We start from the raw sequence: 7,924 nt of genomic DNA, 5'->3' as shown, positions 1-7,924 counted from the left end.
CAGCTTGTCTACTTACCCCGTAGAAGATGTCGATAACTTGTGAGTGTGGTATTTGAGTCGAATCCACTTGTATCGCATTAATACTGATTACTCGATAAAATTCGCAAGAAATATAAATATCTGCTTACGAATATTATCAAGTAGAGAAGGTTAATGCCCTCTCTAACACTAATGTTTAACCTACACTAATTAATTTATAACAACTATTTATACTAATTTTTAACATGCTATAATTAATAAAACCTACAATATTTAATAAAACCTGCAAAAATTAATAAAACCTACAATATTTAAAAAACCTGCAATAATTAATGAAATCTACAATACTTAATAAAACCTACAATAATTAATTTGCACCATTTATAACGACGACATACGCGACACTACTAAATAATCACTACGTAATCGCTAAATAAATTAAAACTTAGTTTTCCGAACATGAATTCTATTTGCTCGTAGAATGCAAAGAACACCGTTCGGAAAGGACAACTGATATTGTTGAACTGATTCTCCCTCGTTAGGATCGATGTGGCGAATAGGTCGATCCCCACTAGCATGGTCAATACTTTTTGGGAAGGAAGAGCTGCATGGGAAAGTGTCTTGGAGGTCGCGTTTCTTTTCGTATATTCTTAGAGCAACATCTGTATTTTTTTCTCATACACCATATTGAATATTGACTTACTGTATGTTTTATGTGCATTACATAATTTATTACCACTTCGCTCTTACTCCAAGCGTTTGAGGTTCTTGTATCCGCAAAAAAATAATATGAAATTAACATGGATCATACAAAACTTATAATGATAGTAGAATGAAACGAAGATGAAATTTGCCGCACCTGCACTACGATGCATGAAGAAACTACATAAAATAAAATAAAGGATATTGTAACACACATACATTCTGTGTAATATGAACCGTTTCTAACATGGAGTTTGCATTCGGCGTTGAAAGTTCTTTTTACAAGTTAATGTCAAGAGGGTCGGCCGAAAACACAATGGACAAGGTCTTCGTCGATGGCAGCAACACGTTGCAGGCAATCCGCAGGTGATCGCACTGCAGAAGACAAGAAACAGTTTTATAATATCCAGACTCGCACACCCTCGGCATTGTGGTCAAGTGGCCCCGAATGGTGTATGAGAAAAAAATACAGATGTTGCTCTAAGCATATACGAAAAGAAACGCGACCTCCAAGACACTTTCCCATGCAGCTCTTCCTTCCCAAAAAGTATTGATCATGAAAGAGTGAGGATCGACCTATTCGCCAAATCGATCCTAACGAGGGAGAATCAGTTCAACAATATCAGTTGTCCTTTCCGAATGGTGTCCTTTGCATTCTACGAGCAAATAGAGTTCATGTTCGAAAAACTAAGTTTTAGTTTATGTAGCGATTACGTAGTGATTATTTAGTAGTGTCGCGTATGTCGTCGTTATAAATAGTGCAAATTAATAATTGTAGGTTTTATTAATTATTGTAGGTTTTATTAAATATTGTAGATTTTTTTAATTATTTCAGGTTTTAGTAAATATTGTAGATTTTATTAATTTTTGCAGGTTTTATTAAATATTGTAGGTTTTATTAATTATAGCGTGTTAAAAATTAGTATAAATAGTTGTTATAAATTAATTAGTGTAGGTTAAACATTAGTGTTAAATAGTTATGAATTAATTATTTTGAGTGTTAGTTTTGTATAACGTGTAGAGTGTTAAACCCAACGGAGGAACCGCTCGCGGGTCTAATTAATCACGTAGTGTGTGTACATTTTTCGCGGTCGGGACAATCGCGCAATGTGTATGGACATTTTTCGCGGACGGGACAATCGCTCAGTGTGTGTGGACACTTTTTGCGGACTTCTGTGGTGTACGTGCATGTGCGGATTAATTTCATGGATACCCGTGGATAGGACAATTGTTGTACGTGACATCTAGAGGGCGCATTAACCCTCTCTACTCGATAATATTCTTAAGAAGATTTTTTAATTTCTCGCGAATTTTATCGAGTAATCAAAGTTAATTCGATACAAATGGATTCGACTCAAATACCACGGTCACAAGTTATCGACATCTTCTACGGGGTAAGTAGACAGCAGTTCCACCGACTTTCCCTGCACGTCGTTGAGTCTTTAAAGTGACTGTACGCCCCCGACGAACCGTGATCCGCTGACACTCTGTGCGCGCGGATTGCCGTCATTTGGGTCAATTTTTTAACCCTTATAACTAACAAACGAAACATTTTTTGCAATTTCGTTATTCTTCATTTTTGTCTTATTTTGCCTCAAAGAATCATCCCTTAAATTTTTTCCCACTAGTTGTCGAACACCCTGTATAAGAAAAGATGTATTTGTATAATATAAAATTTAAATATTAAAGCGGAATAAATACATATCCCATTTTTGTAAAATGCTCCTTAAATTAATATTCTTGAACCTTTTATTTTACTGGCAAATTACAAACTAAAATTACACAATAATTAAAAATAAGTAAAATCGTCATCGAGATTAGGACGGGGTTTTGGACGGGGTCCTCGTCATGAGGGCGTTAGAGAAATCATGCAGCTCTCGGCGATTAGGACGTAAACTTTGGGTTGCTTGGGATTTGAGATTTTTGATCTGGTTTTGGCCACTCGGCCGTCGCGTCGTAAACGTGTAACTTTTACCGAGAACACCCGAAGCACTGATGCCAGAATCGTGGGATTTCCGCGCAAGCGCATACCCTCTCCATGCCTCCCGTGAGTATTTTACACAAGCATATGTTAGCCTGTCCGTGTGAGCTCTGCCCCCACCACGTCCTACTTGGAGACTCACAAACACAAGCGTTTTCTACCTCTGTCCGTGTGCGCTCTGCTTCGGGTGTTCTCGGCAAAAGTCCTATGTCACGCGTTTACGACGCGACGGCCGAGTGGCTCAAGCAGGTCAAAAATCCCAAATCCCAAGTAATCTAAACGCCGAGAGTCGAGAGCAGCATGAATTCTCTAACGCGTTCATGACGAAGGCCCCGTCCAAAACTTCGTTCGGATTCCGATGCGACGGTTTTACTTTTTATTTTTAATTATTGTGTAATTTTAGTTTGTAATTTGCCAGTAAAATAAAAGGTTCAAATATATTAATTTAAGAAGCATTTTACAAAAATGGGAGATGTTGTAGCAGACCTTTACAGTTTCGGCGTTCCCTTGTATTTTTGCCTACCAGGCTATAACATCTGCATGGCAGAGGTTCAGGGTAGGTTCGAATTACGTCGCCGTCTTCCCAAGTGCTTGAAGGAGAACTTTCTCTTTTTCGGGAAAGTCCTGGGAAGACGAGACATGTGTTTTCTCGGGTAACCATGGGAAGACGGTGGAAACGGACAGTTTGGGACAGAACATCGTCAACCGTTGAACTGTTAACAACGTCTCATACCTCATAATTTCATTACTTTTGTATTACTTATTTTTTATCAACTGTTTGGTTTTGTTATAGTTTCGTTATTGTTTGTGATTGTTTAGTTCTTGTTTTTGTTTGAATAAAAACTTTATTCTTGTTAGTTGGTGCACATTTATTTTAAAGACACACCCGTGGCTATCCTAAAATGTATTTATTCCTCTTTAATATTTAAATTTTATATTACATAAATACATATTCTCTTATATGTACACAAATTATTCGTACAATTAGATGTTACCTTCATTCTAATTATTACAGTACATACATATGAAAACATTGGAAGAAAAATCCATCACATTAGTATGTTATGTACAGTAAAATGAGAGCTTGGAAGATATTAATTTGAGAAGCATTTTCAAAATTAGATTTTTTTGTTAAGCTGGTCCACGCTTATGCATTTTTTTGATTTGATGTCCGTGAGCATGGATAATATGCATGGAAATACAACACATCGTCTTTTCTTTTTGTCCTCTAAATAATGTCACAAGTGTTCCGTCCTCAATATGGACTTTCTTTATTCACGGTATATTAATTTGTTTAGGCGGCTAAAATACTTCTTTCAAAATCTTGGGGGCGTCGGAAGTCCATTTGCGACAGCCGAAACCGCCCGCTATGAGCGGTGAGTGTGTCGAAGATAGATCAACGATTTGATGTGGCCCGAGGATCCGCTTATTGTCGTAAAATTCTTGCAGTGTGGTCCATGCAAAGGAGAAGCTGGTCTCCTCGAGCCTCGAGTGGCATGTTCCGGATTAACATGGCCGGAGAGCCGACAAGACAGCCTTTAAAGTGATGGAGGCGCTCCAGGTCCGTCAGTGCCTGGTTCCGAACTACCAGCGTGGCAAATGAATTTTGGAACGACTGGGACTACAACGATATGGGCTGTACGGTAGGGCGAACTGGAGAGGCCGTAACCTCGGGTGTAGCGGTCGTCGTGACCTTACTCGTCTCGACGGTGAGTCCCTCGAGGATGTGGCATAAAGTAACCCTTTGATTGAGGTAACTTCTTACCGTCTGGTCGTACCAGTACTGCCTGAAGTAATCGTGCTTTCGCCTTTCAGTGACTGTGAAGATGTTTTGGAGTTCGAGGTGGTTTTTTAAGAAGGTGCTCCAAAACGTATCTAAATAGTCAAGCCGGACGCTAACCATCGCTTTGTTGTAATTATTAACCCCTTTCTTCTCTAGGTTTGCCACGATGCGGTTGATCGAGCGCCTCAAGGTCTCTTGTTCCATGAACAACGCAGCCATCTTCTTTACCTCATCGGGTCAACACAAGTCACGACACGATACACCTGATTAGAATAAATTGACCGAATAATTTGTAAAAAAACCGCCTGGTCGCGAAATTATCCGGCTCGAAGGACCAAAATGTACAGAGAGTAGGTGGAATAAAACGTGTAAATGTTTCACTCTTTGTTGACTTGCACTTTAAGTTTAATACGGCACAAAATATCCTTATTACAATTCAAATAAACAATACGCGAACAATAGACGAGTAAACAATTAGGCGGCGTTTCTTAGATTACAGCGCTGAGCGTATAATTCGGAGTAGCCCAGTGATTCAGCCGAACCAGCAAAGAAAATGCGTCGTAAAGAGCACAGTAATGCTAGGCAGTTGACGTGCGAATAATAGGATTAACCTTCGATTAACGGTAATCCGGGTCAGTTGCTATGTTAGAAGTCACGTAGGCACCTCGACAACAGCCGGTGAGTGCGACAAGGATAGACGCTTGTCGCACAACGCACGCGTCAATTAGAAAAGGACGGCGTGTTAATCATGCGAGGCATCCTATAGATGGCCTGAGTGACGATATCGCTGTAGGATGGCTGGGGGTCACTCGACCCCAGGGCAGTCCCACTTCTGCCGTGTTCTTAATTTGAAGGTTTACTTTATATTTCACACACGTGCGTAATACGCACTGCGTATCACATCGGTTTACGTAGCACACGCTACTGTTCAAAGCGACTCTCGGAACTCGAATGGGGGAACTCCCGCCACTGTCGCTACTGTCGCGTTGCAACGCTGCCAACTGCCGCTATTCCCCACTCCGTCGGTCGGAGTGAGGTTGGCAACGAGCCCCTACATATTCCCCCCCCGCCGAGTGAAAATATATTCTATGAATTTTCGCGATACAATTGTTATATCCTGTATTCTCAGAATCTCTTTTCATTGCACATTTACAAGGTTCAAGTACGGATGTACGCTCTACGTTTCATCGAGAAAACAAAGGGGTTTCCCCTTGATTTCAGACCATCAAGGCCTGATCCGAAAGCTGTTCGCTATGCGGTAAAGTATTTTGGGGCAAGATTGGTGTATGGGATTCGCGAGAAGTGGCACAGAGCTAAAGTCTCTTTAGATGCCTCCAAGAATGATATTCTCGAATATAACGTGATCCATTTGCGACGCTGTCAAAATCCAAAATACCATGCAGTATTAGAATTCGTTCGAAGGGATTTTGTGCCTGAATCATCGATTATTCTATGGACGATGGGGAAGGTTGAGAAAGACTCAGTGCCTAAAGATAAATCTCCAGGTCTACCGTGGAAATTCACGCGGGATGATGAGGATAAAACTCGATATAGAACTAAACGTGATGTTTTCGAAGATCAGACTGCTATGTGTCAAATACACAAGGAGTGGTCTCTTATTGGCAAAGGATATCGCACTCGCTTACCTGATACATTAGTATATTTTAGAGCGCAGATATGTGATATCGACGCTAATAAAATTAGAGGTACTTGGGGTTACCCGTTTAGTTTGATTATCGAGGAAGGTCGTTACGTCTATCCATATCTTGAGTGGATTAGACATACAACTCGTGACGTACCTGTTGCATATGGTGTTGAGATGGCTACCGGAAAAATGGGTTACATCAATGAGGCGTGGATGAGAGCACCACACGGAATCAAGTGTCTCATGATGGACTGGAAACGATTTGATAAACACGTTCCGCCCTGGTTAATTAGGGATGCATTCTCTATTCTTGCGCGATGCTTTGACTTCGGTAAAGTAAAGGACAGTGAAGGATTGGTGTGGAGAGTCGATCCAGTTAAGAGCATTCGTAGATGGAGATGAATGGTGAAGTATTTCATTGAGACGCCTTTTCTTCTTCCGAGTGGTGAGAGGTACCAGCAGCTGGGGGGTATACTCTCTGGTTCGACGTGAACTAATATCTTGGATACTGTCATTAACGCAATAATGACGAGATATTGTGTGTATGACACGAGTAGTTCGCCATCTCTCTTCGATATCTATATGGGCGACGATGGACTACTATTTGTGCGCAATGGTGTGGATTTTGATTCGTTGTCTCGTGTAGCAAGAGAGGTGTTCGGCGGAGTGTTAAATGAAGCCAAAAGTGCGGTGACCACACAACGTGCTAATATACAGTTCCTTGGATTCTTCAATGCAATGGGATTTCCAATTAGAGATCAGGATTCCCTTATCGCTTCGTTTATATATCCCGAGCGATTTCAGGCTGAGTTTGACCCTCACTTTACAGCTACGAGGGCGATCGGTCAAATGTGGAGTACGCTTAATTATAAAGCGGCAGACGTTTGGTGGAATATCACCAATGACATCGTTATGGATAGTCACTTTACCCACGACTGGTTTGAAGAGTTCAAAAGAGAACATCCCACGTCCCTTAAATATCTAAGACTTATTTGTATCTTTTATTTGATTTAATTGTTAGAATATATCTTTATTATTACTATAAACGAGAGTGATTTCCTATTCCTTCCGTTCCATATCCAAACCGCGTACTTCACCGGTAAGTTTAGACAGGGTGTGCTTTAGCACCTTAAAAGAGCCAGGACCCGATATTATAAGTAGAGTAACACCCGCAACGCGGGACGTAACACAATTACTGTTGCACTCAGTCTTCGGTATTTCTTGTACACCGACGAGTAAACTCGGCTTCCGCTAAGGGAAAAAGTGACATAGGAGAAGCGCCGCCTACCATTTTTTTTTTTTTTTTTACGTGAGGGAATGCTGTTTACGCACACCCCCGCCCTCCTCCTGGTGGGAGGAGTGGGCGGGGGTAGTGTGGGACTCTTCCCCAATAGGACTATGTGCCCAGGGGAAATACCCACTACACCACTCACGGTGGCCGGGCTCGGCGCTATACGGGGAGACACCGGGATCTCTTGCGAACACAACCGGTACCTCGCCAGCGCCCGCTCCGCCATAAACGGCAGAGCGCCCTCTCTGTGGTGGGGGAAGCGGAGAGCTCCCCCCTCCACCGGACCGCGGGTGCCACAGTCCCGCGATCCCAACGGTCCCTTTTAGTCGCCTCTTACGACAGGCAGGGAATACCATGACCGTATTCTGTTCCCCGGTCCACAGGGATGGGGGCCGCCTACCATTTTTTTTTTTTCTTTTTTTACGTGAGGGAATGCATTTACGCACACCCCCGCCATCCTCCAATGTGGGAGGAGTGGGGCGGGGGTAGTGTGGGACTCATCCCCAATAGGGCAAGGCCCAGGGGAAATACCCACTAAACCCT

This window comes from Dufourea novaeangliae, unplaced genomic scaffold, assembly GCF_001272555.1.
Source record: "Dufourea novaeangliae isolate 0120121106 unplaced genomic scaffold, ASM127255v1 scaffold277, whole genome shotgun sequence".
NCBI lineage: Eukaryota > Metazoa > Arthropoda > Insecta > Hymenoptera > Halictidae > Dufourea > Dufourea novaeangliae.
The sequence above is the reverse complement of the archived record's forward strand: the minus strand, read 5'-3'. Positions refer to the sequence as shown.